The sequence below is a fragment of the Cajanus cajan genome, chromosome 7, assembly GCF_000230855.2.
Source record: "Cajanus cajan strain Asha chromosome 7, NIPB_CcT2T_4, whole genome shotgun sequence".
NCBI classification, from domain to species: domain Eukaryota; kingdom Viridiplantae; phylum Streptophyta; class Magnoliopsida; order Fabales; family Fabaceae; genus Cajanus; species Cajanus cajan.
The window spans coordinates 27,507,751-27,531,085 of record NC_138523.1 but is presented as its reverse complement, the minus strand read 5'-3'; the positions used below and the strand labels follow the sequence as shown (position 1 = coordinate 27,531,085).

The window sequence follows — 23,335 nt, the reverse complement described above, 5'->3', positions numbered from 1 at the left end:
CTAAATAGTATTATTATTATTTATTTATTTTTATTATTTTTATGAAAGGAGGTTGTCAGGGGTTATTTTCATGTTTCTAACTTTCTCCTTCTTTTCTACGCGTGTGTTCTAAAGACTCAAGAGAAACATGAGGAGGAGGTCAATGGAGAACCGTACGTGCTTTGTCTTCTACCCATAAGGTAAGGGGGGAGTGACAGACCTCACTTAGGAGTGTAGGAATATATGTTGGGTAGTCGAATTGGCCCACAATCCTTTACTTGATGTAAGCCTATGAAAACATGCATTTTATGAATGTTTTCTGTTTGCTTTTTGACTGTTCTTTTGCATTCCTTGTATGATTCTAAGTGTGAATATATGTTCAATTATTTCAATAATAGATAAGTTTTGATATGGATTAAAGTACTCTATGGGTTCTTGAGGAAAACCCTATGAGAAATAGGCAAATTTTAAATGTTTTATGTTTTGGCTTCTGAGTTTTCTGTTGTATTCTCTGATGATTACTGAGCATGAATCTATGTTTAATTTTGAGTTTGGATATGTTTTGATATATATTAGAGTGGTCCATGTGCCGCTTAGGCCGTGTGATACCCTCTATCCCGCAAACCACAACACATAAATAATAAAATTTGAATAACATAATCTTTCATTATTAAAATACTAAATATGTCTAGATATAGAGCACCACATCCATAACTTAAAGAAATAACATAATCAACGGAAATTACAACAGAAATAAGGCTAAGGTTTTCAAAATAATTTAATAGAAATAACATCTTAATCTAATCCTGATGGAAATCTAATCCCCAAGGATCCCTTAGGAAGAGGTAAGACCAAGAAGGGTGAAGGGTGATCCAAGGATGCTCACACTTGAAGACCATTGGGCCTTTAACTAGGTCCATGGTTAGGAGGCTAGAGGAGGCTTCTAGAGAGGAGGTGCTTCTTAGACCTATGCTCAATATGAGTATTGAGTATGATTCCTCTTGTTAGTCTCATAGTCTCTATGTTAAATACATTGTATAGTTTGATTTCTTGTACCTTGTATATAGTAGATACTTGTATAGGTGTATTTTTGCCTTTGTATTTGTGAGGCACTTTATTTCCTTTTTAGTAGCTATTGTATATTGTTTCTAGGGTAGGTTACTTGGGCACTTTGACTCCATTTAACCTAACCTAGAAATACATTCTTTTCTTAGTTTTCTAGTAGTAGGATTGGGAGTGGCATTAGCAAGCTAGAGAGTGCCATTAGCAAGTTAGAGAGTGTTACTAGCAATTTAGCCAAAAGGTGGTCCTAGGCTAAAATTTACATATTGGACTCATTTTACTCCTAATTTTTCATATATTTGATTTAGCTAGGTTCCATTCACATTGGATGAACCTAACTAAACCAAATTATCAATTTCAAAACCGGTTGGAGTAAATTAAGTCCAAAGAGCCGCCCACCTAGATGTGTTCACACTTGTGCTCACACTTGGCCAAATAGCTTGGTTCTTCTCAAGCTTGGAATCTTGAAGCACAAGCTTCTCCTTAGCTAGCTTACCAAGAAAGCTAAGTTAGGAGCTTGCTCTCCAAGCCTCTAGACCATGGGTGGTTAGCTAGACCTTACCATGGTTCCTAGTGAACCATGGTTAAGACTAGCTTACTCTCCAAGCTTCCTACTCCTATATTTTCGTTTTTCCCTCTTTATAAAACACTTTTGGATGTATTGAGATTTCATTTCTGAAATTGAGTTCATATTTCTCTCTTCTAAAAGTCCCTAAACCTCTTTGATAGCATCCAATTCTCTTATCCCTTCATAGAAGAGTGTGGTGAGAATTGAAGGGGCTTATCTCTTCATCAAGGAGTGGCGCCTCTTGGGAGAGTTTCTCCACCAAACCGTGGTGGTTCTAAGGTCTCCTCCTACCTTGGAGACCTTAGCCAAGCCTAGGAAGAATCAAGGAGCCAAAGATCTAGGGAGGAACTTGAAGAGGATTCACATCAATCCGGATTCTCCAAGCAAGTTTCCATCATTTGGTATCAAGAGCTAGGTCTCCTTGGTAAATTCGTTCCTAAGCTTCTTTGTCTTGTTTTGTTCGGTTCAATCCATGTTAATATGTGTCTAAACTGTTCCTACATGTGTTGTCTTTTGTTGTCTTGAGTTTGTGTGCCTTGAGTGGTTCTTGTGTCACATCTATAAATCTATAGAACACACTCACTTTGTCTTGCTTGTTTTTGGTTCATCTTCTAAATTCTTGTGAACCAATCTTTGTGTGTGCCTTAGGTATTCTTTGTATGTCGTTTTCAATGTTTTAGGGTTGGTTTTATCTTCCTTTGGACTCCTATAAATTCGGACTAAAAAGAAACTCCTAAAAAGAAACTCCTAAAAAGAAACAAGAATACAAGCATTTTTCATTTCTTAATCTACTAGTTTTGTCTTAGAGTCATGTGTAGTTGTTTTACTTGTCATTAAATCCTTGTTGTGCCTTTTTCTTTTTGAATCTAAATGTGTTAACCTCTGTTCATATATGGTGTCATTGCTGGTTGAACATTATTAAATCTTAGTGTGCTCATAAAATGATTCCAATGCATGTTATTAGACCTAACATGTTCTAGAGTCAATTTTTTGTGAACTTCAATTGCTATTTGTTTCTTAGCAATTTGTGACCAGCAATTCCTTGTGTGTCTTGTGCTTGTTTTGGAAAAATAAAACAGAGTTAGAAGTGTATTAAAAACAAAAATCAAAGTGTACAAAAATTAAGAACAAACTAGTATCAAAACTAGTAACATTTTTGTGTTGAAAATTTTGACTAGTACACTTACACTTCTACTCTTCTTACTTCTCTTTTCTCCACCACTTGGAAACCACTTTATTAATTGTTTGGCCTCTGTTTTAAGTGCTTACTCTCTGTATTCAAAGAAAATAAAGAAAGAAAAGAGACAAAAATACAAGAAAAAGAAAAGAAAACAAAAGAGAAAAACCTAGAAAAAGAAAGGTGAAAACAAAACACTAATAGTAGCACTTGCCCTTGAATTTTTGTGTAACTTTTTCTTGAGGTTTGCTGGCTGTCCAGTGGCTGGAAAAAGAATTTTAAACCCTCAAAACATTAGCACAAATTTTATTTTGATTTTTATAATCCATTCTAGAGCCATTACTAGGTTTAATCTTTTGTGTGCTAGCTTTTGAAATTTGCCTTTATTTGTTGCTTTTTGTCTTCTTGGCTCTCTTTGTTTTGTCTCATTAATTCCTACTAGAGTGTAGCCCTTCTAAATTGTGCTTTTCAGTTTTCATTTCTTGGCCTCTACTCTTTCTTGTATGGTTGTTAAGCCTTGGTGAGACATAATCCTTTTCAAGCCATCACACTTGGAAGGAAGGACTAATTGAGACATATTGGCTAATCTCAAAGGGGTCTATACTTGAAGGAGATTGAGGTACACCTAACCTGAGTGAAACACCTTGGATAGGCTCACTTGCTTGTTGTTTTTGCAGCCAATAATTGTTTTGATTTTTAGGTCACAATTAGAGACGGATTTTGGAAGCAAACTAGTGACGGATTTGGAGAAACTAGTGACGGATTTGGAGAACTTGGTGTAGAATTGGTGGAGACCAATTAGGGACGTTCCACTTGACTACAAGGCTGTCCAAGCTTGCCTCCTAACTGCCCTTGGTGGAGATTCTTCAAGAAGTTTTGCTTTAGTTTGTTTCCATTGTGTTGTAACTCTTAAACCCTACCTTGGGTTAACTTGTTAAGTTTACTATTGTTAACAAACCTACATTTAGGAGTGGTTGTTTGGGAGATTGATTAAGTCCCACCACTTCCTAAATAGTACTAAATAAAGACTCCTAGACTCGGTTAGTACATGTGGAAGGGTCCCCAAAGGCTTTAAGTGCCATTTGGGCTTCCATTAGGACACGCCTAGAATTACTTGCTTTCCTACTTCGTTTAGACTTGTGGAAGTGTCCCAAAAAGCTTCAAGTGCCACTTGGACTTCCACCCTAGGACCCTACGACTAGTATATGCTTTACTTGCTTTCCTTTTACTTGTTTAGCTACTAAGTTCGTTTAGAAGGCTTCCTTTGCCTACTAGGGGTTTCGTGCACACACACACAACTACTTTGCTTGCTTGTTTGAAAACTTTGTTTTGTAAGAAAGGTATAAGGGGGTTTAGTAATTTCCACTTGAAAAGGCTTGGTTATTAAGTGGCTCCTTGTAGCTCACCTCCCTTGATAGTGCAACTTGTATACTTAGACCTCCAAGTACTTAGTATTGCACCAAAAAAAGAAAATCTTTTGTGAAAATCTTTATCACTCATTTGCAAAATTCTTAAAGACTTTTGAAAACCTTTCTCTTGCAAAATGAGTGATCATTCTCATGAGAGTAGTGTGCATGGTAATCATTCTCCTAGAAGTCATAAGAGCACTAAAGAAGAACTTAGAGAACTTAGGAGATATATTAGAAAAAAAGAAAGAAAATGAAAAGAATAATGAAACCATAAGAGAGTTGTTGAGTAAGCTTGTGGTGGGGGGTGAGACTAGCAAACCCCATGCCAATGAGGGACATGGGCCTTCTAGGCCCAAAGGAAATGATGGTGAGGGACCTTCTAGGACCCCTAGACATACACATGATGAAGGGTCATCGCGGCCCAAAAGCCATCAATCACACACTCACTCATCTACAAGTGAAGGGTTTCATAGTAGTCACCATGATGATGGCTACTATCAAAGACCCCCTAGGCATCATAGGCCTAGGCATGATACAACCTCTTCTAGAGAACCTAGATTTGACCTTCCTCCCTTCTATGGAAAAGACAATGTGGATGATTATCTAGATTGGGAGATGAAGGTTGAACAACTCTTCACTTGCCACAATGTGAGTGAAGAAAGAAAGGTTCCCATGGCTACCCTAAGCTTTCAAGGGTATGCCATGTATTGGTGGACTTCCCTTGAAAGGGAAAGAAGAACTCATCATGAGCCTCCAATTCAATATTGGAATGAGCTTAGAAGTGCCTTAAGGAGAAGGCACATTCCTCCATATTTTGAGAGGGAGTTGATGGACAAGCTCCAAAGACTCCAACAAAGAAACCTTAGTGTTGAGGAATATAGGCAACAAATGGAGTTGCTTATGATGAGGGTTGGCATAAGAGAGGAAGAAAGAACCACCATAGCTAGGTTTCAAAGTGGCCTAACCTAGAGATTAGGGATAAAGTTAAACTATTACCCTATAGAGACCTAAATTAACTAGTTCAACTTTGTGTGAGAGTAGAACAACAACTTAAGAGAAAGCCTACCCTTAGGAAGGAATCTACCTCATACCCTAGAAAGGACTTCAAGAAGGAGGATCAACCCTCCTATTCAAAAGAAAGGCCACCAAAAGAAAAACTAAAAGAAAAACCTTCCGATGATACTAGGACTAGTTCTATTAAGTGTTTTAAGTGCTTAGGGAGGGGACACATAGCTTCCCAATGCCCCACAAAAAAGACCATGATCATTAGGGGCAATGAGATCCTAAGTGAGGAAAGCACTTCATCTTCTTCATCCTCCTCAAATGAAGAAGATGAAAGCCTTAGTTCTAGTGAGGAAGCACCATGTGAAGGTGACCTATTCATTGCTCAAAGGTTACTTACCAACCAACCCAATGATCAAGACCAATCACAAAGAGAGAACCTTTTCCATTCTAGATGCAAAATTTTCAAGAAAACTTGTTCTCTCATTGTTGATAGTGGATCTTGTAATAACTTTGTAAGCCAAAGGTTGGTTGATAAGCTTAACCTAACTACTATAGCCCATCCAAAATCTTATAAACATCAATGGCTTAATGAGGATGGACCTATAGAAGTTAAGGATCAAGTAAATGTTCCTTTCTCCATTGGAAAATATAAAGATGAAATTTTATGTGATATAATTCCAATGGATGCAAGCCACATTTTACTTGGAAGGCCTTGGCAACATGATAGGAAGGCCATTCATGATGGTGTTACAAACAAAATTCGCCTAGTCCACCTAGGAAAGAAAAATACCTTGACTCCTCTTTCACCTTCACAAGTGTTGGAGGATCAAGTATTTATGAAATCAAAAAAAAAAAAAAAAAGAGGAGAAAAAGAAGGTTCTAGAGTTGGAGGGTAGTGTCTCCTACAAGGAAGTTGTTCCTAGAAGTCAATTTTTAATAAAACATTCTATCAAGAAATGTCTTCTAGTTGAACAACCTCTTCACTTTCTTAATACTAAAAAGACACTACTCTTGGAAAAGAGTAAGGAGGATAGTGTCTCCTCCAAAAATCTTGTGATAAAGAAAAGTCACTTTTCTATTAAAAATGATTGCAAAAAGACTTTTCTTCTTCACAAAGATTTTAGCTCTTTTTCTATTGCTGCCACGGACTTAGAGCTTAAGATCCACAACCTAAATAATTTTGAAAAGAAAGGATCTCAAGTTCTTAGTCTAGTGAAGAAGAAATGGACTTCACCTAGTTCTACTTCTTATGCTACTACTTTGGTGGTGCCCAAAGTAGACAGCCATTGTCTATTTAGGACTTCTCTTACTTTAGTTGTTCTAATAAAGCACCCAACCTTTGGTTTATATTTTTTATTAGATACATCTCATGGTGTCTTATTTTTCTATTTTTGATCTTAAGGGAAGTTCAAACTTCTTTGAACTTAACTTGACTACTTCCCTTCAAGACCAAATTCGATTATATGGCTTTTCTAAACTCTTTACACCCTCTTCCATGATGTATCTAACATTTAATATGATCAAGGGTTGTCTAGGTAGTTTCCTTATTATATTCACTTTGTTTTCTTGTAGAAGCCTAGGTTACTACATAGGGTACTTTAGGCAAGATATCTTAGTATATAGGACTACTTCATTAGTTTATTATAGTTTTAGCACTATCACATTTTTAGGATTTAGTTCTATACTTAGAATACACTATAGTGAGGATCCTATTCTTATGCTTAGAGAACCCATCCTTCCTAGTCTAAGGACCCTTGCTAGGACTATAGAAGGAATTCCTCGTAGGGTGCACTTCCCACATATGTTATATGAATATGTCATCCCTAATGCTTTGTTTCTTATTTTCATTGTAGGTGATGCTATCTTTGTGGAAGGACCACTGGATTTGACGACAAATCCTTTCGAAGGGGGAGGGTATGATGGAAATCTAATCCCTAAGGATCCCTTTGGAAGAGGTAAGACCAAGAAGGGTGAAGGGTGATCCAAGGATGCTCACACTTGAAGACCATTGGGCCTTTAACTAGGTCCATGGTTAGGAGGCTAGAGGAGGCTTCTAGAGAGGAGGTGCTTCTTAGACCTATGCTCAATATGAGTATTGAGTATGATTCCTCTTGTTAGTCTCATAGTCTCTATTGTAAATACATTGTATAGTTTGATTTCTTGTACCTTGTATATAGTAGATACTTGTATAGGTGTATTTTTGCCTTTGTATTTGTGAGGCACTTTATTTCCTTTTTAGTAGCTATTGTATATTGTTTCTAGGGTAGGTTACTTGGGCACTTTGACTCCATTTAACCTAACCTAGAAATACATTCTTTTCTTAGTTTTCTAGTAGTAGGATTGGGAGTGGCATTAGCAAGCTAGAGAGTGCCATTAGCAAGTTAGAGAGTGTTACTAGCAATTTAGCCAAAAGGTGGTCCTAGGCTAAAATTTACATATTGGACTCATTTTACTCCTAATTTTTCATAGATTTGATTTAGCTAGGTTCCATTCACATTGGATGAACCTAACTAAACCAAATTATCTATTTCAAAACCGGTTGGAGTAAATTAAGTCCAAAGAGCCGCCCACCTAGAGGTGTTCACACTTGTGTTCACACTTGGCCAAATAGCTTGGTTCTTCTCAAGCTTGGAAGCTTGAAGCACAAGCTTCTCCTTACCTAGCTTACCAAGAAAGCTAAGTTAGGAGCTTGCTCTCCAAGCCTCTAAACCATGGGTGGTTAGCTAGACCTTACCATGGTTCCTAGTGAACCATGGTTAAGACTAGCTTACTCTCCAAGCTTCCTACTCCTATATTTTCGTTTTTCCCTCTTTGTAAAACACTTTTGGATGTATTGAGATTTCATTTCTGAAATTGAGTTCATATTTCTCTCTTCTAAAAGTCCCTAAACCTCTTTGATAGCATCCAATTCTCTTATCCCTTCATAGAAGAGTGTGGTGAGAATTGAAGGGGCTTATCTCTTCATCAAGGAGTGGCGCCTCTTGGGAGAGTTTCTCCACCAAACCGTGGTGGTTCTAAGGTCTCCTCCTCCCTTGGAGACCTTAGCCAAGCCTAGGAAGAATCAAGGAGCCAAAGATCTAGGGAGGAACTTGAAGAGGATTCACATCAATCCGGATTCTCCAAGCAAGTTTCCATCAAATCCTATCTATGCCTCGATGTCACATGTCCTATCAGAGCAAAGCCCAACACTGAAGCCTAAGCTTCATCACCAACATCCTCAGACTCATGTTGATGATCAACTATATAACAACCAAAGGAAAACAACACAAAAGAAAAAGGAGTGAGAAACATCTCACTCTGGCTCACGGTGTAGGAATACACATCGGATATCTAAACACAAACAAGACATGTATATGTACATAACATAGATAGATTACAAAAATATCACATCCCACTCATCCAAGACATAAAAATCACTTTAACATATAACATTAAAATGCACATGTAATGGACACGGACTACATATTATCATGCATGTGGTGCCAATAACACATCACATGGTGCATTGCCGCTAACAACACACGTAAGGTAGTCTAGGAGTACATGTTGGGTCACACCCTCTACGCACCCTCACTAGAAGGACATACTACCAGGGCGTAGTCAGGATAGCTAAGTTGCACAAGATACATCCCATGCACACAATGGGCGAGACTAAAACTTACAAACCGAGCTATGCCCAAAGACTAATCCCCAAACATTTACACAAGGGGGCCTTCCCTGGCGGTGTATTCTATATCGTACCCTTAAGAACATTTATGCAAATGATGCATGTAAATCAAGACTCTATGCATTCTCATATCACATTATCATATCTCATTATCATATAACATTATCATATCTCATTATCATATAACATTATCATATCTCATTATCATATAACATTATCATGTCATTCCACCGTATCAAATTTTCTCACATCACATATTCATCAATTATATTCATTAAAGGATAACATTGAATAACACAAGAGATTCACATCATTGCATATCATAGATCACAAGAGAGAATTAACACAAGATTCACATTGCACCAATAGAATTCACCAAACAAAGAAAGAAAGAAGCATAACAGAGCAATTGGCACTTAGCCCTAGATTGGGCGCTCAACACAAGGCTTCCAGAGAGTAATTTTAACTCTCTGGTTGAGCCACGCTAAGCCTCAGGTTCACGCTTAGCCTGAGGGTCACAGACAACAATATCAACTTTCTGTCACCTTGACGCTTAGCGCCATAAATGAAGCTTAGCGTGGTTTTTGTGATCAGAAATCTGCATATCTGCGATTTTTTGCATTTTGTATCCAAATCATTGATCTTTTTATACAATCGGTAAAAATATTCTAAATCCTGCAATAAACATCCAAAACAATTCAATTTATTCATATAATTACATCTTGAAACAATCTTCTCTTATAACTACCAATGCATTCCCTTAGGGTTCTCCATAGGAACCCATAGAGATCTCAAATCATACAACTACAATTCTAAAACTGAAATTAATCATTCATTCAAGCAATTCACAAAATTAATCCCACACAAGAAGAACAATAGATGAAACAGACACAATTGGGGAAAACCCCTCATACAAGAGCATACAACAAAAACAGGATTGGGGGCCAATCCTACTACCTAACATACATTCTCACACCCAGAGCGAGGTTTCTCACTCCCCCTTACCTTGTTGAGCAGAAAAAGATGAATGGTTAAATCTGAGGTAGTTTCCTCCTTCTTTCGGTTCTCCGAGCTCTGAAGCATAAACGTGTACGTGAGAACAATGTAAAATATAAAACTGGTCAGCTTTCTCTTTTTTTTTTTCTTTTTAAAACCTAACCTTCCTTTAACCCTTTAGTAAAAATGTTAACCATGATTATCAAAATAATTTCCCTTCCCTTATTATAATTAATTAAATAATATAACCTTTAATTATGAAACCTCACAATATATATTCATATAAAATAATTACCAATAGAAAAATATTTAATAATCACAAATATGGTAAATAATAATAAAAAAAAGTATTAACTAGCTCTTATTAATAAAATAAGATATCCAAATTATTAATAAAATACCTATAATATGTTTTATAAAAAAAATATAGGGTGTTACAACATGCCAGTGATGTATTGAGCTATTTCAGGTGTACCTTGGGCCACCAGTGATGTATTGAGCTATTCTAGGTGTGTCACTTAGGCTGCAAGCCAGTGATGTATTGAGCTATTTCAAGTGTACCTTGGATCACTAGTGATGTACTGAGCTATTCCAGGTATGTCGCTTAGGCCGCATGCTAGTAATGTATTGTGGTATTTCAAGTGTACATTGGGTCACCAGTGATGTATTAAGCCATCACTACTAGAAAAATAGTATTCCACGTCACTATATTTACATCGGTTCCTTAAAAATCGATATAAAATAAATATGCGGTAGCAATTTTGTAAATAACTTGAATATATAAGAATATTTACATCGGTTATTATAAAAAATGATGTAAATATAAACAATTCTACATCGGTTATATGAGTGACCAATGTAGAATTGTAATTAGTTAGCTATTCTACATCCGTTTTCATGTTGACCGATGTAGAAGGGGTTTAGAAATTCATCCCCGCCCCCGCGCGCGACCACTCAGATGCTCACCCTCTGAAACATTCAAATGCTCACCCTCTGAAACACTCAAATGCACTCTGGAACGCTCCCTCTCGCACACTGTTGAACGCTCCTTCTCACACACTCTAGAACGCTCACTCTCCCACACTCTAAGACCTAAACCCTCTCAACACTCTCAAACCTAAAACAGTCTCTACATTCTAGGCTCATTGATCTTCAACAACCCCCCAAGGAAGCATTGAAGTCTTATTCAACGAACGACAACGTAGTGAAGCCATTTTAGGTGCGTATCTTCATTTTTTGTTTTGCTTGTTTTTGCCTCTCTCATCTTGTACAAATGTGGGTGCTAATGTTTTAGGGTGTGGAGGCACTCCCGGAGGAGGTTTCCGGAAACGCAGTCGTCCTATTGTGCGAGTCCGTTGCGAAGGTATTTGTTTCATTTTTGAAGCAAGTGTGTTTGGTTTAAAAAAATTGAGAAGTTTGGGTTTTTCTCCCTCTTTTGGTTATGGGTGGGGCGGGGGTGCGTATTTATATGAAAGGTTTGTAGGCATGATTTTTGGTTGAAAAGGTGCAAGCGAATGGTTCGAATGCTCATTGCGCATTCTATTTCAAGCGGCTTAATTTGAGTGCAACTCGTTCGAATTGGAATTTTGTACGTGTTTCATCAGATTCTTCTACATTTTGTTGGTGAGAGGGGTTATGAAAAGTGATAGTTGGGGAATGGGAAATAATTATTGGTGTTGGTGTAGGTTTTAGCTTGAATTATTTGGTGGGATGCATGCGATTGTGTCATTTGTGTGTTAAAAGAAACTGAAATGAAAAGCAATGTGATGGGTGTTCTGCATTCTTGGCAATGTATGAACGATTATGTGCTTATGAGTGGGTGGATCGGCCAATGCACTCTAATGGCCATTGCTAATCAGTTAATGAACCTCCGAGGATCAGAGTGTTCATTTTTTTTTTCTGTTCATAGGTTTCTAACTTGTGTAAGAAGTTGTTGATTTGAATTGAACATTAGGTTCATTGTAAGGCTAAATATTTGACATTGAGGACTGCAGATGAAACAACTTAAACATTTCAAAAACCAGCTTGATTGTATATGTTGGTTAACTAGATAGATATTAGTATATTCATAAGGCCCTGCTGGGAGACTTGAAATTATACAGTTCTGTACTCTAATATGCAAAATTATAAATATAGTACTTGTTTAATGAATTTGTCATTGAAATTGGTTTTCTATTTTAACGGGTTGGTATGGTGCATTTTGTAAAGGAATTGCAAGATGCCAATATGAAATCCCCTTTCGTATATTTAGGCAATGGATATGCACTTGAAGGGGACTTTTATTTTGATTAAAATTGAAAATGTTTCATCTTTGTTGGCTCAGTGATGTATGCCTACAAGCTGCTAGTGTGTATAAATCTTTTTTTATTAATTTTGTAAAGGTCCATAAATCTGGAATTATATTGTATTTCATCATCTTAATGTGGTCTTTGGTGAGGCATATAATATTATTAGATCTTGAGTAGATGTTGAATACAGATAATAGTATTATTTAACATAGAGGAGTACTATTCTCAAACTATTTCAGAGATTTATGGTAGTTGGTGCTGTGGCAATTAAAAGTATCTTCTCAACCCCAAGTTTTTGATAATGACTAGCTTCGTTCAAAGTGTGCCCCTCTCCCGATTAATAGGAATCTTCTTTTGGCTCATCTACTATCTCCATTATCCTTCCCGAATAACTGTCAACCACCTCAATCTTATCAGCATAGCGTCTCAACCTTTATATTATGTTTGTTCTGTATTGTCGACAAAAAGGATGTATGCAAAACATGTGTGGCCTGCTTAAGGGTGAGACTTGATTAAAAAATAAGAAAAAATAAGAATTTAAAATTTCATGACATTTCTCCAATGAGTAGAAAAGTTAAAAGATTCCTTCATACTAAATTTTTATATGCAAAATAAAATATGATTTTATAGAAAGAAGCTTAAAATAAAAAAATGAATAATATTTGTAATGCCAGCTTTAAATCTGCTTTCCATGATAGTCAATAATCTCATTTGCTTAAACTCTTTTCTTTTGTGCAATTTCTTATCTCTGCAAAATGGTTACTTTAACACCATTATTTTCTTTGTGAATCTTTTAGTTCATGCTATTCTGTCGTCACTTCTATTCAAGTAATTTTTCTCCCTCCGATGTTTTTTCTTCTAAAATGCACTACAAGACATGTTACATAATAACATCACATATATCTCTTACCTTATATTAAATGTCTGATCTTGAATATTTTTGTATCAAGTGTTGTTTTTATGTCAGTTGATATGTGGCATGTTATGCATCAGGTAGTCATTCCATTACATGAGCTAAAATTAGTGAATCCTTCATCAAACACGACCAATCCTGCTGAAAAGTACATCCAGGTGATCTCGGTAGACAATCATGAATTTTGGTTTATGGGCTTCTTGAAGTAGAACTGTTGAAATGTTTATGCAATCATATAAATTGAACAGCTGCTTGAAAAAAGAAATCCTCACAGAAATTGGAATAGCAGGATAGAAATTACTAGGAACCTTTTTCATATTTGTCTTAGACAGTTTATTAGGCAAATTTATGTTACCCTTTTAACTTGAAATTTCATTGCTAAGCCTAAATTAAAATGGAGACAATGCTAATCGAAGGTTACAGTGAAATTTTCAGAGCAATATTTGGAATCATAAACTTGCTTGAATTCATTTTAGTCATTTAAGTTACTTACAAAGCCATAAACTTAAGTATACATCTTTGACTTTGGGCCTGTATGAGTAAACTTTGTCTGGAAGCACTTCTAAGAGAGAATAATATGAACTAAAAATAAAATAAGTTTCTTCTGTAAACTAAAACTAACTTAAAGATAAGTTAATTTGTAGAAGTTCTCTAATACAGACTTTTCTAGAATTTTATTTTGGAGAAGCTTATTTTGATTTTTCTTTTGATTCTTTTCTCTTAAAAACGCTCTTGGAGAAGTTTATGCACACATACTCTATATATGTGTTATATGTACCTCTTGTATCAAACACAATCTTTTGGACAGTGGCATAGATCAAAACAGTTAGCTTGTCACGGTTCCCTGAAGCAAGCAATTCAGCAGCCGTGTGGTGGTAGCCGAATCTGTCAAAAATGGTTCCACCAACCTTTGTTCCATAGACATGATCATAGGTGAAGCTAAATTCAACTTTGTTTCCATCCCACCCCACCTTCTTTATAAACCTGCATTCCAACATAACACATTTGAGACGAAGATAAATGTGCTTAGAGAGCATGATTATTATCATGAAAAATGTTCACAACACGCTCTCTATCTCTGTAGTACTCTTTTAAATCACTCAAAACACAAAATTTAATATATTAAAAGGAGACTGTTGAAGAGTACGTTGTGGAAACTCCTCTTATTACTGTATTGATTGATGCCTCAACTAAGTCAAATTTATAAGCTGGTATTTGTATTAGAAGCTACTATGCTAAATAGTTTTTCAGGAAGATGACATGATCAAACCGCTAATGTTTGCACATATAGGAATCAGATTAACAAATTTTTACATATAAAAACTAAATTAGAATTTATAGAATGTTTAACAACTAAATTATATATTTAACTTTAAAAAAATGTTTATATTTCTCTAACTGGTAACCTAGCATTTTGCTTAAAAGAAACTGTTTTAATTCCTTAACAGTGGCTTACAAATGTCAAAGATAGACTTGGAAGTAACATAACTCACATGTTTATTCAGTAAAGTCAGCCAATCAAATTCCTTAACCGATCTTCTTTTAACATTTTTATATTCAATTCTAGTAAATATAGTGGCGACTTTTAATTGTATATTATTGTCTGGGAAGGTTTGTGGTTTGATGCTTTGACTGAGCAGGTCTTGGACATTAGTTGAACTAAGGAATCATGTTTGCATGTGAAAAAATATTTGTCTGATAACACTGAAAACAGGGCTAACTAGTAACTACCCACACCAGTAAATTTTGTAGCCATTTTCCCACCTGATCAGACCAAAAATCTTGTCTAACATCATTGGCATCTACATTGCATTATTCAATGAATTTTCTAATCACAGACTACCCACAAAACCAATTTGAACCAGGATAGTCTATTTTGTAACCAGAAAGATGAATCAGGATAGTCTATCTTCCCAATAGCTGATATATATATATATATATATATATATATATATATATATATTCTGCTCTCTTGGTTTATCATTAATATATATATATATTCAACATTGACAAAACATTTTAAGTGTACTGATATCTGATGTTTAATAACAATTTAGTCCTGAAGCTAAGTTATGAGTTTATCCCATTTAGTACAAACTTGGTCCTGGCATGGGTTGTTTTGGGTTTTTTCAATAGTGTAATTTATAAACTGCAAACCTCTTTAATATAACGATGCTGTACTTGAAAGCGAGAATTAAACTGTATTAAATTTATTAGTATAGAATCTATAGGTTGATTAGGCCTGTGACCAAACCTAAACCAAATTAGCTTCAATCAAAACATTGGATTGTCATGACTGATTTGATGATTGTGATACTTGCACTGTATTCAGTACTTATGTGAGTTATATAAAGATTCAAAAATTGACAATATAATTTTTCTAGATAAATGTTTGTTATGTTCTTTATTTGTGCTTCCACCATAATTCTAGGTATACCGTGTGGAATCTTTTATTTCCTGATGGACAGGAGGATTTTTTGACATTTTATGTTGTTTCTCTTAGGTTCATGATGAGAGGGAATTTGATCGTGTTCTTGCAATAGAGGGGATTGAGCTTATTGGCATTAACAACCGCAATCTTGGTATCTCTTATCACTCTTCTCTCTTTCTTTCCCCTCCCACTTTTTTCTTTTATGATGAAATAGTATTTCTTAAGATTGAACAATAGAATAGGAAATGAAGTAGTGTCATGATAACTTCTCTCAAAATATAGCGAAGAAATAAGAGTGAAGTCTGAAAAATAGGTTTGGAATGGAGCTAAGCTCCTTACAATGGTGAAAACAACAAGGATAGAAAATAGGAAACCCCATATAAGCTTGACACCGAGAGAGATACTCCTCGGCTCATCCAAGCACCCTTAACTCCCATCACTATTTCTCCCCCCACCTTCTGTTATATTCCACATTGCACTTTCCTCCCCTTTCCATGATTTCTACACCTCCTTCCAGCTCCCCTTGCTTGCCATCTGTAGATTCAGTTACAACTCAATCTTTCTCTTTTCCAAATTCCACTCAGCTGCCATAGTCAAGCCCACATTGCCTTGGGCCCATTTTCCTCTCCCATTCTCCCTTCAGTATTTTTATTTCCTCTTCTCTAATATACTTGCAAAATGAGCCTATAAAATATTTGATTTTTTTTTCTTCTATAAAATGTCTTACCTATTTCAAAATGGCTTCTACCAAAGGATACATGTAATATAGAAAAAGTAAAATTATATATATATATATATATATATATATATATATTAATTTAATTATCCAAATATCTCCAGCCAGTTAGCCATACGATTCCATGAGTCTTCCACGTGATGCAAAGCTCGGCAGTCAAATAGGTGGACCATTCTATGTAATGGCCTAATCAGGCTAGCTAGCATCATTCTTTAGAATAGCATCCCCTTGTATTATGATGTTTACAGTGTGAAGTATTCAAAGAATCATACCACTTGACAAACAGCCGTATTATGCAATTTTTTTGTTACTAATTATATTAAAAACTAATAGATTAATTTGGTGAAATTATTTTAGGAAGGAATCTGAAGTTAAAACTTTGCTTCTAACTTGTACAGCTGACTTTTACCTCATAACATCAGTAAATTGGTAGATTTCTCTTTTTTACCACATGTTGAAACATTAGTTGTAATTTTAGTGTTGTTTCATAAGTGCAGGAAGCTAAACTGCTGAAACCCATCAGCAATAGAGAAGTTTTTTGATTCATGATCAATTGTAAAACACCATATCTTTTTTATTGGCTGAAAAATTGAATAATAAAAAGAAAAAAAAATTAAAGAGTTTAACCCATATTTTGTATGGTTAATTTACAATAACTCATATATAACACACAAAACTGCTATTTTATGTGACAAAATTTGTAAAACCTTTTTAAACTTTATATTTAATTTAATTTTTATTTATTATAATTATTTATAAGTTAAATTTTAATATTCTTAAACTTGATTTTGATTTGGCAAGAAGTGTGTAGAGGGTGATACTTCTCTTCTTGACATCCATTAGTCAACAGATCTAGTTTGTCATATCTTTTTAGTAAGGTACCTTAAACTGAATTATATATATCTAATTTATTTATCTAGTTGAAGTAATGAGATGAATTATATTTATGTAGTTGATGAAATAAGATGACTTATATTTGGATCTTCTACCTACTTAGATAAATGAAATAATAGCTTCAAATAACATTGATTTAGTATATGATTTGCTATTGTACTATATAGAGGCACCATAAAAATTGAATTGTGTAAATAAATTTCTACCACAGAAGAAGAAAAATGGACCATAGTTGGATGAATGCAAGAAGAATCAGTGATGAGTATCAAAATGGGGTTGAACAATTTTTGGAATTTGCTCAACGAAATGGAACAAATTTAAATGGAAAATTTTGTTGTCCTTATGTTAATTGTTTAAATGGGAGACGACATGCAATTAGTGAAATACGGGACCACCTTATTTGTGATGGGTTTTTAACGAGCTATACAACATGGATATGGCATGGTGAAGATCAAGAAACTCGAACAGTGTCTCATACTGAGGAAGGTGATGTAGAAATGGAAGATCAAATAGAGGACATGATTCGTGATGTGAGACAAGAGTCTTTCCAACAAGCACATTCACATGTGTATGATACTTTAAAAAGTGACTCAGAGACACCCTTGTTTCCTGATTATACAACCTTCACACGATTATCAGCGGTCTTAAGATTGATGAATTTGATGGCAAAATATGGATGGAGTGATAAAAGTTTCACAGAATTGCTTGAGTTGTTGAAGTTAATGCTTCCAAAAGATAACACGTTGCCAGACCGTCATTATGAGGCAAAAAAAGTTTTGTGTCCGATGGGTCTATAGTATAAGAAAATACATGCATGCCCTAATGATTGCATATTGTATAGAAAAGAGTTTGAAACATTGCACAAATGTCCTCGTTGTGGGCTATCACGGTACAAAGTGAAGGATGGTGGTGGTAGTAGTGATGAAGATGTATATAGGGGGCCCCAGCAAAGGTGTTATGGTATCTTCCAATCATTCCAAGGTTTAAGCGATTGTTTGCTAATGCAACTGATGCAATGAACCTTACATGGCATGCAGACAATAGAAATTGTGATGTCATGCTTCGGCATCCGGCTGATTCTCCACAACGGAAAAAAATTGATGGGTTATTTCCAGATTTTGGTAGTGAGGCAAGAAACCTTAGGCTCGGACTTGCTTCAGATGGAATGAATCCGTTTGGTAACTTAAGCACCAACCATAGTTCATGGCCTGTTCTCCTTTCAATTTACAATTTGCCTCCTTAGTTGTGCATGAAGAGAAAATATGTGATATTGTGTATGATGATTGCAGGCCCAAGACAACCAGGAAATGACATAGATATTTTAATGGATATCTAAGTCCCTTGATTGAGGACTTGAGAATTTTGTGGGAAGAAGGGGTTGATGTATTTGATGGGTATCGTCAACAAAGTTTCAAGTTGCGTGCAATGATATTTTGTACTATTAATGATTTTCCAGCATATGGGAACTTGAGTGAATATAGTGTTAAAGGACATCATGCATGCCCTATCTGTCAATAACAGACAAGCTACCTACAACTAAAGCATGGAAAGAAAACTGTTTACACTAGGCATCGAAAATTTCTTAGACCTAATCACCCATATCGGAGATTGAAAAAAGCTTTTAATGGATGTCAAAAACATGAAATTGCACCGATACCCTTAACTGGTGAGCAAGTTTATGATCATGTCAAGGACATAAATATTATCTTTAGAAAGATCCAAAAGAAGTCAATTGAGAAAAACTTGTGGAAGAAGAGGTCAATATTTTTTGATCTTCCATATTGGTGCCATCTAGATGTTAGACACTGCATAGATGTTATGCATGTGGAGAAAAATGTATGTGATAGTGTAATAGGCACAATTTTAAACATTAAAGGCAAGACAAAGAACGGATTTAATGCTTGTCAAGATTTGTTAGAGATTGGTATACGTTCACAATTACATCCAAGGTCAGAAGGTAAGCGTACATATTTGCCTCCAGCATGTCATACTTTGTCAAGAAAAAAGAAAACAAGTTTTTGTCAATGTCTACGAGGTGTGAAAGTTCCACAGGGATACTCTTCAAATGTTAAGAGCCTTGTATCATGGAACGATCTTAAATTGGTTGGCTTAAAGTCTCATGATTGTCACGTCTTGATGCAACAACTCTTACCTGTGGCTATACGTGGCATTTTTCCTAATAATGTCAGAAGTGTGTTAACTCGTTTGTGCTTCTTTTTTAATGCTATATGTGTTAAAGTCATTGACCCTAAGAAGTTGGATGAGTTGGAAAATGAGTCTGTTATTATCCTATGCCAATTGGAGATGTATTTTCCTTCGGCTTTTTTTGACATCATGATTCACTTGATTGTTCATCTAGTTAGGGAGATTAGACTATGTGGCCCTGTTTATTTACGATGGATGTACCCAGTTGAGCGTTACATGAAGATTTTAAAAGGGTATAGCAAGAATCCATACCGTCCAGAAGCATTTATTGTTGAAAGGTACATTACAGAAGAAGCTATTGAATTTTGTTTAGATTACATGTCCAAAGCAAAACCTGTAGGGATTCCTAAGTCTCGTCATGAGGATAGATATGAAGGTAAGGGTACAAAAGGCCAAAAAGTTAAATTCATTCTTCGAAAGGAATTACTTCAAGCACATCTGTATATATTGAACAACACTGAGGAGGTTCTTCCTTACATATCTAAGCATCAAGCCCTTTTGAAGAAAAATAACCCTAGAATGAACGAAAACTCATTGGTCAATGAGCATAACAAGACATTCTTAAAATGGTTCAAAGAAAAAGTCTTTAGTGATGATAGTGTTTCTAACACATTAAAATGTCTTGCAAATGAACCTAAATATAATGTTTTTAATTATACTGGCTATGATATCAATAACTTTTCCTTTTACACAAAGTCACAAGATGAAAATAGTGCCATGCAGAATAGTGGGGTTACTCTTCAGGCTCAATCCATGCATTTTTCTAGTAGAAATGATAAAAACCCCGTTGTGGCATCCACAAGTTACTATGGAGTCATTGAAGACATTTGGGAGATCAGTTATGGTGCCTTTAAAGTTCCTATTTTTAAGTGCAAATGGGTTGATATTAACATTGGTGTGTGAACCGATGAAATGGGATTTACAATGGTAGACCTTAGCAAGGTGGGTCATAAGGATGAACCTTTCATCATGGCAAACCAAGCAACACAAGTATTTTATGTCAAAGATCCTATTGATGAAAGGTGGTCTGTGGTTCTACAAGGTAGAAGTGTACACAATGTTGATGATTCAACAGTTGAATTTTGGGAGAGTCTTTCTTTCTCAACACGTATGCCTATTAACAACGAAGAAATTGAGCAAGACGACGTTCATGCCACTCGTAATGACCATGATGAAGGCATATGGGAAAACATTACTATTTAATTACCGCATTAAGTTATTTTTTTCTTGATGTATAATTTAATATTCTTTTCATTCATTTGTTCATGTTTTTAATTCATTTTATTACTTTTCCAATTGACCTTGCTTATTTTTTTGTCAAAACAGACACATGGATACTCAATCGAGCACTGCTCCTCAAGGCTCCCCTGCTCCTACAGTCCTTACTTCACAGGCTACATCTAAGAAAAAGAGGAAGTTGACACGAATGAAAAGTTTAGCCCGTAAGCGCATGAAAGGGCCCAAAATATCACTTGATGTGGATCCCACTATTGGGATAGTTTCAGGGCCAAACAAAGCTCAATTTTCAAGTTATTTGGGAACCCTTGCTAGAGACAAGATTAGTATTTTAGTCCCTTCTTGGAAAGAAGTCCCACAAACTACTAAAAAACATGATTTGGCAGGATATTTTGGTATTTCCACTATATTTACATAATTTGACAAAATGATAATCATTTTTAATGTTATTATTATTAACTCTTAAATCTAAATTTTTTTGTAGGGAGTGTATGGCATTAATGATACTAATATATTGAAGAGTAAAATGTTTTCATCTGTTGCTACAAAATTTAGGCAACATAAGTCTTATCTTACAAGGGAGTGGGTACATGGAAAATACAAGGGTAAAAGTCCTTGTGATGAGTATAATATTGACCTTGAAGAATGGGAAAAATTTAAAGAAATTCGAAATGACCCTTCTTGGAAGGTAAGTAGTGTTTATTTTTTTTAAAATTTATATTATATTTTTATTTATTTTTCACTTTTACTTATGGGTTATTAAATTATTGCAGCTTGTAAGAAAAAAAGCACAAGATATCCAGAAACTTAATAATGCTCCCCACCTATTATCTCGTGGGGGTTATGAGTTGCTTGTGAGAAATTTTATGAAAAGTGAAATTAAGAGACTTAAGGAGGAAGTAATACAATCTGGTGCTAATAAGGATGTAGTGATTGATCCTCCACCTCCTCCTTCATGCCATAGGTTGTGGAACATGGCTCGCACAAAAAGTTCGGGTGAGATGACTTCTGAGTCTGCTAACCAAGTTGCAGAAAAAATTGTAAGTATCTTTTTTTTATAAAAAAAATCTCATTACCTATCTTAAGATTTGTTGTAGAATTTTTTATTGTAGGATATATTATAAACAAAGTTTATTTATTGTAAAATGAGTTGGAGGAGCAAACATATCAAGGTTCTTTTATTCCCGAAGGTCGTCAAGATATATTGACTACTGCCCTTGGGCGACCAGAGCACCCTGGTCTTGTTCGTACAGCTGGGGCTGGTGCTACTATTAGTAATTACTTTGGACCATTGTCAAAAGGCTCATCCTTATCTAAATTGAGCCCCCAGGATTTTGAAGCCCTCACACAACAAATATATGTATGGGTCACACAAAGTTTAATGTCAAAGTACCCAAATATGAGTGCTCAACAATCACAGGATGTTCCTCCAGTTGAGGTAGATCATGCTATGGTGGCTCATGCTAGCACTAAAGGTAGTTGTCTAACTCCTTCAAGTTCTACTATTGTTGGTAATCCCTTTGGGGGCGAGCCTCATGTTGATATCTCCAATCAATGTGAGTTATGCGTTGATGAGATTCTTCCTCGTGTAGTGGCTATTGGTAGAGTTTATGAGGGGATTTTAGTCATACACCATGTGCCTTTGACAAATGATTTTGTGAAGGTGGTTGTTAAGCAAGTTTGAGATTCTAATGCTCCAGTTCCCGTACCTACTTCAGAGGTTCAATTGGTTGGACAGGCCCTACAGACTTTCATTTCATGGTCGAGACATCTTGTGAGAGATATTTCAACCACGATATATATTTTTAACCTATGGTTTTCATTATTAATATTTTTATTTACCAATACATATTTTTGCTTATTAATATCAATATTTGATTTTTGATCATTGTATAGGGAATTGATGGAGAAAACATACGAGTACCACCTCCTGATAGGTCAAAACCTAATAGTGATCCTATTAGTGACTTGCATGAGGCGTCAAAGTCCTTACTTTATAGCCAACCATTTCAGGTGACTTGTTTAACTAATATGAAGAGTATTTAACATATTTTTATTTTAGGTTTGTTACTTACCCAATCTAATCATTTTAGGTGATATGTCCTGCAAGTCTATTTGGTGTCAACAATCATGATTTTAAGTTGTATATTTCATTTCAAGATATATATGAATTAATACAACGTGAAATGCTCAACATCTCAATCATACAATTATGGATGTTGTAAGTACACAATTCTTAGTATCATTATCTTTTTAACTATGATGCATTCATAATTAATTCTTTCTTTTGCATATATTTCAGATATTTGAATCAAAAAATTGAAGAGCTTGGCCATGGTGACTTGTATGGATTTTTTTAGCCCCAGACAATACAAAAATCAGGGAATAATAAAGCTGAGTCTCAAAATTATATCAATGAAAGGATAAAAACTTCACCAAAGCAAATTTACTTGGCTTCTTATGTCGATCAGTAAGTGCATATTTGTTAATTGCATTTATTTTATGTATATGTTGTGTAACTAATTGTGGCTCAATATAGAAATCATTGGCAGCTCTTGGTTCTTTGTCCTACAAACAATGTTGCAATCTGGTTTTGTTCTTTGCATCCTAAGCCCAATGTACAATTCAAAAATTTAATAAAAAGGTAAACTTTAATTTGTAACATGTATTAACTTTATGCTCTCTATTATAAATTTTAATCATGTAACTTATTTGGATTTATTTTTTTTAGTGTTATGGTTGTGTATAATGTTATCAGTGGTAGATCTA

General features: G+C 35.2%; 1 pseudogene; it reads left to right on the top strand.

Moving 5' to 3' along the window:
- The first annotated feature begins 17,263 nt into the window (after window positions 1-17,263).
- Window positions 17,264-20,764, top strand: LOC145950114 (uncharacterized; annotated as a pseudogene).
- Window positions 20,765-23,335: the final 2,571 nt, after the last annotated feature.